The sequence below is a fragment of the Schistocerca gregaria genome, unplaced genomic scaffold (assembly GCF_023897955.1).
Source record: "Schistocerca gregaria isolate iqSchGreg1 unplaced genomic scaffold, iqSchGreg1.2 ptg001745l, whole genome shotgun sequence".
Lineage (NCBI taxonomy): Eukaryota > Metazoa > Arthropoda > Insecta > Orthoptera > Acrididae > Schistocerca > Schistocerca gregaria.
Window position 1 is genome coordinate 17,501 of NW_026062996.1, and position 6,194 is coordinate 23,694.

A 6,194-nucleotide genomic window follows, 5' to 3' on the forward strand; every position below is an offset into this window, starting at 1 on the left:
CCCTCTACGGGCCGTGGCCTCATTCAAGTTGGACTTGGGCTCGGCGCGAGGCGTCGGGGTAGTGGACCCTCCCGAACACCACATGCCACGACAGGCGGCAGCCTGCGGGGTTCGGTGCTGGACTCTTCCCTGTTCGCTCGCCGCTACTGGGGGAATCCTTGTTAGTTTCTTTTCCTCCGCTTAGTAATATGCTTAAATTCAGCGGGTAGTCTCGCCTGCTCTGAGGTCGTTGTACGAGGTGTCGCACGCCACACCGCCAGCCGGCTGTGCACGCTACCGAGAAAGCACCGGTATGCGAACCGCCAGGCGACGGGCGCGCATCGCACGTTTAAGGAGACGCGGCCGGCCACACAGGCGACCACGACACTCCCAGGCGCCCGAAGCGGGACAAACGCCGCGCGCTTCAGTATACGTAGCCGACCCTCAGCCAGACGTGGCCCGGGAACGGAATCCATGGACCGCAATGTGCGTTCGAAACGTCGATGTTCATGTGTCCTGCAGTTCACATGTCGACGCGCAATTTGCTGCGTTCTTCATCGACCCACGAGCCGAGTGATCCACCGTCCTGGGTGATCTTTATCTTTTCAGTTCTCCACCGTCTCTTTCAAGACAGTTGCAGAGGCGGGACTGAGGCGTTTGACGGCCCCTGTTCCATTACTTTGTGTCCAACGGCCTGACGGCCGATGGGCGTCGTACGGCTCCACACCGGAGCGGACAGGCACTCGGGCGAAAGTCATTCAAAACCGGCGCCAGGCGCCAGGTGCCGCAGGCCAGCCGCTCCAGAGCTTCAGCGCTCGTACCACACAACAACACTTGCGCTAGTTTTGAGAGGCACGCGTGGTTCCGCACGCGGCGCACGGCTACTGCCGTACAGGTAGCGTGTTGCGCGACACGACACGCACATCGAAAGACATGCAGTCTAGTCGGTAATGATCCTTCCGCAGGTTCACCTACGGAAACCTTGTTACGACTTTTACTTCCTCTAAATGATCAAGTTTGGTCATCTTTCCGGTAGCATCGGCAACGACAGAGTCGATGCCGCGTACCAGTCCGAAGACCTCACTAAATCATTCAATCGGTAGTAGCGACGGGCGGTGTGTACAAAGGGCAGGGACGTAATCAACGCGAGCTTATGACTCGCGCTTACTGGGAATTCCTCGTTCATGGGGAACAATTGCAAGCCCCAATCCCTAGCACGAAGGAGGTTCAGCGGGTTACCCCGACCTTTCGGCCTAGGAAGACACGCTGATTCCTTCAGTGTAGCGCGCGTGCGGCCCAGAACATCTAAGGGCATCACAGACCTGTTATTGCTCAATCTCGTGCGGCTAGAAGCCGCCTGTCCCTCTAAGAAGAAAAGTAATCGCTGACAGCACGAAGGATGTCACGCGACTAGTTAGCAGGCTAGAGTCTCGTTCGTTATCGGAATTAACCAGACAAATCGCTCCACCAACTAAGAACGGCCATGCACCACCACCCACCGAATCAAGAAAGAGCTATCAATCTGTCAATCCTTCCGGTGTCCGGGCCTGGTGAGGTTTCCCGTGTTGAGTCAAATTAAGCCGCAGGCTCCACTCCTGGTGGTGCCCTTCCGTCAATTCCTTTAAGTTTCAGCTTTGCAACCATACTTCCCCCGGAACCCAAAAGCTTTGGTTTCCCGGAGGCTGCCCGCCGAGTCATCGGAGGAACTGCGGCGGATCGCTGGCTGGCATCGTTTATGGTTAGAACTAGGGCGGTATCTGATCGCCTTCGAACCTCTAACTTTCGTTCTTGATTAATGAAAACATACTTGGCAAATGCTTTCGCTTCTGTTCGTCTTGCGACGATCCAAGAATTTCACCTCTAACGTCGCAATACGAATGCCCCCGCCTGTCCCTATTAATCATTACCTCGGGTTCCGAAAACCAACAAAATAGAACCGAGGTCCTATTCCATTATTCCATGCACACAGTATTCAGGCGGGCTTGCCTGCTTTAAGCACTCTAATTTGTTCAAAGTAAACGTGCCGGCCCACCGAGACACTCAACTAAGAGCACCCTGGTAGGATTTCAACGGGGTCCGCCTCGGGACGCGCAAGCACGCCTTCGGCTCGCCCCACCGGCAGGACGTCCCACGATACATGCCAGTTAAACACCGACGGGCGGTGAACCAACAGCGTGGGACACAAATCCAACTACGAGCTTTTTAACCGCAACAACTTTAATATACGCTATTGGAGCTGGAATTACCGCGGCTGCTGGCACCAGACTTGCCCTCCAATAGATACTCGTTAAAGGATTTAAAGTGTACTCATTCCGATTACGGGGCCTCGGATGAGTCCCGTATCGTTATTTTTCGTCACTACCTCCCCGTGCCGGGAGTGGGTAATTTGCGCGCCTGCTGCCTTCCTTGGATGTGGTAGCCGTTTCTCAGGCTCCCTCTCCGGAATCGAACCCTGATTCCCCGTTACCCGTTACAACCATGGTAGGCGCAGAACCTACCATCGACAGTTGATAAGGCAGACATTTGAAAGATGCGTCGCCGGTACGAGGACCGTGCGATCAGCCCAAAGTTATTCAGAGTCACCAAGGCAAACGGACCAGACGAGCCAATCCGATTGGTTTTGATCTAATAAAAGCGTCCCTTCCATCTCTGGTCGGGACTCTGTTTGCATGTATTAGCTCTAGAATTACCACAGTTATCCAAGTAACGTGGGTACGATCTAAGGAACCATAACTGATTTAATGAGCCATTCGCGGTTTCACCTTAATGCGGCTTGTACTGAGACATGCATGGCTTAATCTTTGAGACAAGCATATGACTACTGGCAGGATCAACCAGGGAGCTGCGTCAACGAGAGCTGAGCAGCCGGCCGCCCGGGAGTGTGTCCCGAGGGCCCGCGCGAACACGCAAGCGTCCGCTCAATTATTCTGCAAACAGGAGGAGGCTGAGCTCCCCTGCACGATACACCTCGAAACCCTCTCAGGTCCCGGCGGCGCGCAGCGCCGTCCTAAGTACTTGGTCGGGTTCGAGAGAGGCGCAATCGCCCGGAGATGGGCGAGTAGACGCTTTCAGTGCGAACACCCGTGCTCCCAACTGAGCTTGCCGCTGCCGACAGAGGCCCGGGAGCGTGCTGTCGTGGCATTGCCGGCGGGAAACAACACGCGCCACCTACGGTGACCGGCAGCTCCAACGCCAGCGCCACAGAAGGGCAAAGCCCCACTTGGGTGCAGAAGCGAACTCTCCCAGCACAGCGCACGCGCCAACACGTCCGCAGAGCTGCGATACAAACCACCTGCGAGAACCGCTGGGGGCGACCGAGCAGCAGACGGCGTCGCGACGCCGAGTGCCGGGCGGCGGCGCATCCTCAACGCACACAGTCCGCAATCGGACCAGCACACTGCAGATGTCCACCGCGCTTCGCACCGGGCTCGGCAGAACCCACTTTGGCCGCCTGGCGCCGCGCGCAGGGTGCGCCGGCGCATAGCTGGGACGCCAGCCGGGCCCGTCGGCCGGCGCTCCTGCCACTGGGCGCCCCCCACCAGCCGGCTGTAGTGCGTGCGCTCACGCAGCGCGCGGCCAGCACGCCGGGCGGCCCCCCCTCACCGGCCGGGGACTGTCCCGCCAAGCCACAGCCTCGTATCGCTTCATACCCACATGGCCAACTCAGGTTCGGGGGCATGGCGGGTACCGCCGAAACAACCGGTTCATAGATGTACCGATCGTCGCTATCACCGATGCACCTGCAGCGCGAACAACCGCTCAACAACTGATTTCCAGTTCATTTGCGGATCTTTGGCAGCAAACGTATACGTCAATCTACATTTGCGAAATCTACGATTCTGGCATGCCTGCATGTTATGTGTCACGACACGCTACATCAGCCCACATACACACTGCGGCATGTACACGAGAGAACACGTGGAAGATGGTCCGCGCACGTGTGCAATGTCCCTTGCGCGGTCGACTGTCAACCGGCCTCTGTAGCATGTCGCAGATGTGGAACGCGGTCCACCGTGCTATCATGTTGTGTGGGGCAATACGATTAAATAGGAAAACCCTCGTCGCTACATCAACAGACGGCTCACGCTGATTCCCGGCAGAGGGAGGAGGGGGGGGGGGGGGGGGGCCAACATGCAATACTTTCGTCCGTACCTACCTACCACATGTCTGTACGGCGTACAACAGTGCAATCTCGCTGTAATGGGGAGACGAGACAAGTAGCATCGTGCACAACATATGGCCCTTATGATTCGCCATTGTAGGGCGCAGCCGGTGTACGGTCAAGCATGTGCCACATTATGTCACTCAGTACGTAACGACGGATGATCAGTGTGGGTTACGCGTACATCAGCGGACAGTCCACACAGGCCGTACCACAACGTACACTGACTGCATCGACAACCGAATGCAACTGAACAGCTGCAAGGCTCATTTCACAAACAAACGCCTGACCGACCAGCTTGGAAGGGCAGGAGGGGAGGGCGATATTCGTTCTGTAGCGGTACACCCTTCCAGTGGTTAGCGGGACTGTGTAGAAAGTACGCAACACTCGAAAGACCTTTATGTGAGGGTACGCACCATGGCATCAAGAAATACACATGACACCAGAGGATCCAAGCAGTGAACTATGTTCAGAGGGTTGCTGTTAGGCAAAGCTACATTCCTGTGACGTTACATGTGACAGTTAAGGTGCAGTGTAAGTTAGGTTAAGGTGCAGCGTAAGTTAGGTTAAGGTGCAGCGTAAGTTAGGTTAAGGTGCAGCGTAAGTTAGGTTAAGGTGCAGCGTAAGTTGGGTTAAGGTGCAGCGTAACTTGGGTTAAGGTGCAGCGTAACTTGGGTTAAGGTGCAGCGTAACTTGGGTTAAGGTGCAGCGTAACTTGGGTTAAGGTGCAGCGTAACTTGGGTTAAGGTGCAGCGTAACTTGGGTTAAGGTGCAGCGTAACTTGGGTTAAGGTGCAGCGTAACTTGGGTTAAGGTGCAGCGTAACTTGGGTTAAGGTGCAGCGTAACTTGGGTTAAGGTGCAGCGTAACTTGGGTTAAGGTGCAGCGTAACTTGGGTTAAGGTGCAGCGTAACTTGGGTTAAGGTGCAGCGTAACTTGGGTTAAGGTGCAGCGTAACTTGGGTTAAGGTGCAGCGTAACTTGGGTTAAGGTGCAGCGTAACTTGGGTTAAGGTGCAGCGTAACTTGGGTTAAGGTGCAGCGTAACTTGGGTTAAGGTGCAGCGTAACTTGGGTTAAGGTGCAGCGTAACTTGGGTTAAGGTGCAGCGTAACTTGGGTTAAGGTGCAGCGTAACTTGGGTTAAGGTGCAGCGTAACTTGGGTTAAGGTGCAGCGTAACTTAGGTTAAGGTGCCAACGTGGGTTAGGTTAAGGGCCAACGTGGGTTAGGTTAAGGGCCAACGTGGGTTAGGTTAAGGGGCCAACGTGGGTTAGGTTAAGGGCCAACGTGGGTTAGGTTAAGGGCCAACGTGGGTTAGGTTAAGGGCCAACGTGGGTTAGGTTAAGGGCAACGTGGGTTAGGTTAAGGGCCAACGTGGGTTAGGTTAAGGGCCAACGTGGGTTAGGTTAAGGGCCAACGTGGGTTAGGTTAAGGGCCAACGTGGGTTAGGTTAAGGGCCAACGTGGGTTAGGTTAAGGGCCAACGTGGGTTAGGTTAAGGGCCAACGTGGGTTAGGTTAAGGGCCAACGTGGGTTAGGTTAAGGGCCAACGTGGGTTAGGTTAAGGGCCAACGTGGGTTAGGTTAAGGGCCAACGTGGGTTAGGTTAAGGGCCAACGTGGGTTAGGTTGCCAGAGATGTGTCAAATCAGGATGTACGTTTGGCTGGTGTCAGGTGGTGGGTTGGTTCGATGCCTTTATAAGGAGTGTGGCCAAAGGGTATTTTATTACTTGTACCTTTTGTGTTGTGGCGTGGCGTTGCGTCCTGTGTTGATACTGGGTGGACCACTGTGGGTGTTGCTGGCTGATTTGAGCTGCGTTGTTTGCGGGTGGTGTGAGACATTCTGTCTTATTAGTGGACGTGACGTTCCTCTTGTCGTTCTTTGGATAGTGTCCTGTGGCAGCGAGGATAAAATGGATGTTGTTGAACGATAGTGCTTTGGTGCTTTCGCTTTGTTACACACAGAGTGGACTGTGAGATAGGGTGACTGGGTCGAGTGCGGTTCACACTGTCCTCCCCAGTTTACAGTATGTATCATCTAATCTGTCTCGCGTGTGT

At 55.2% G+C, this 6,194-nt stretch overlaps 3 non-coding genes across 3 annotated transcripts in view; all 3 read right to left on the minus strand.

Annotated features, from left to right (window-relative positions):
- Positions 1 to 229, minus strand: part of LOC126334375 (large subunit ribosomal RNA) — a 4,222-nt gene extending 3,993 nt beyond the window's left edge. Inside the window, exon 1 of the ribosomal RNA XR_007564699.1 lies at positions 1 to 229. This exon is cut by the window's left edge and continues 3,993 nt beyond it. This is a non-coding gene — a ribosomal RNA (large subunit ribosomal RNA).
- Positions 230 to 417: 188 nt separating this feature from the next.
- Positions 418 to 572, minus strand: LOC126334372 (5.8S ribosomal RNA). Its single transcript, XR_007564696.1, has one exon. It is a non-coding gene; the product is annotated as a 5.8S ribosomal RNA (ribosomal RNA).
- A 355-nt stretch (positions 573 to 927) lies between these two features.
- Positions 928 to 2,820, minus strand: LOC126334374 (small subunit ribosomal RNA). The gene has a single exon (XR_007564698.1). It is a non-coding gene; the product is annotated as a small subunit ribosomal RNA (ribosomal RNA).
- Between the last annotated feature and the right edge of the window lie 3,374 nt (positions 2,821 to 6,194).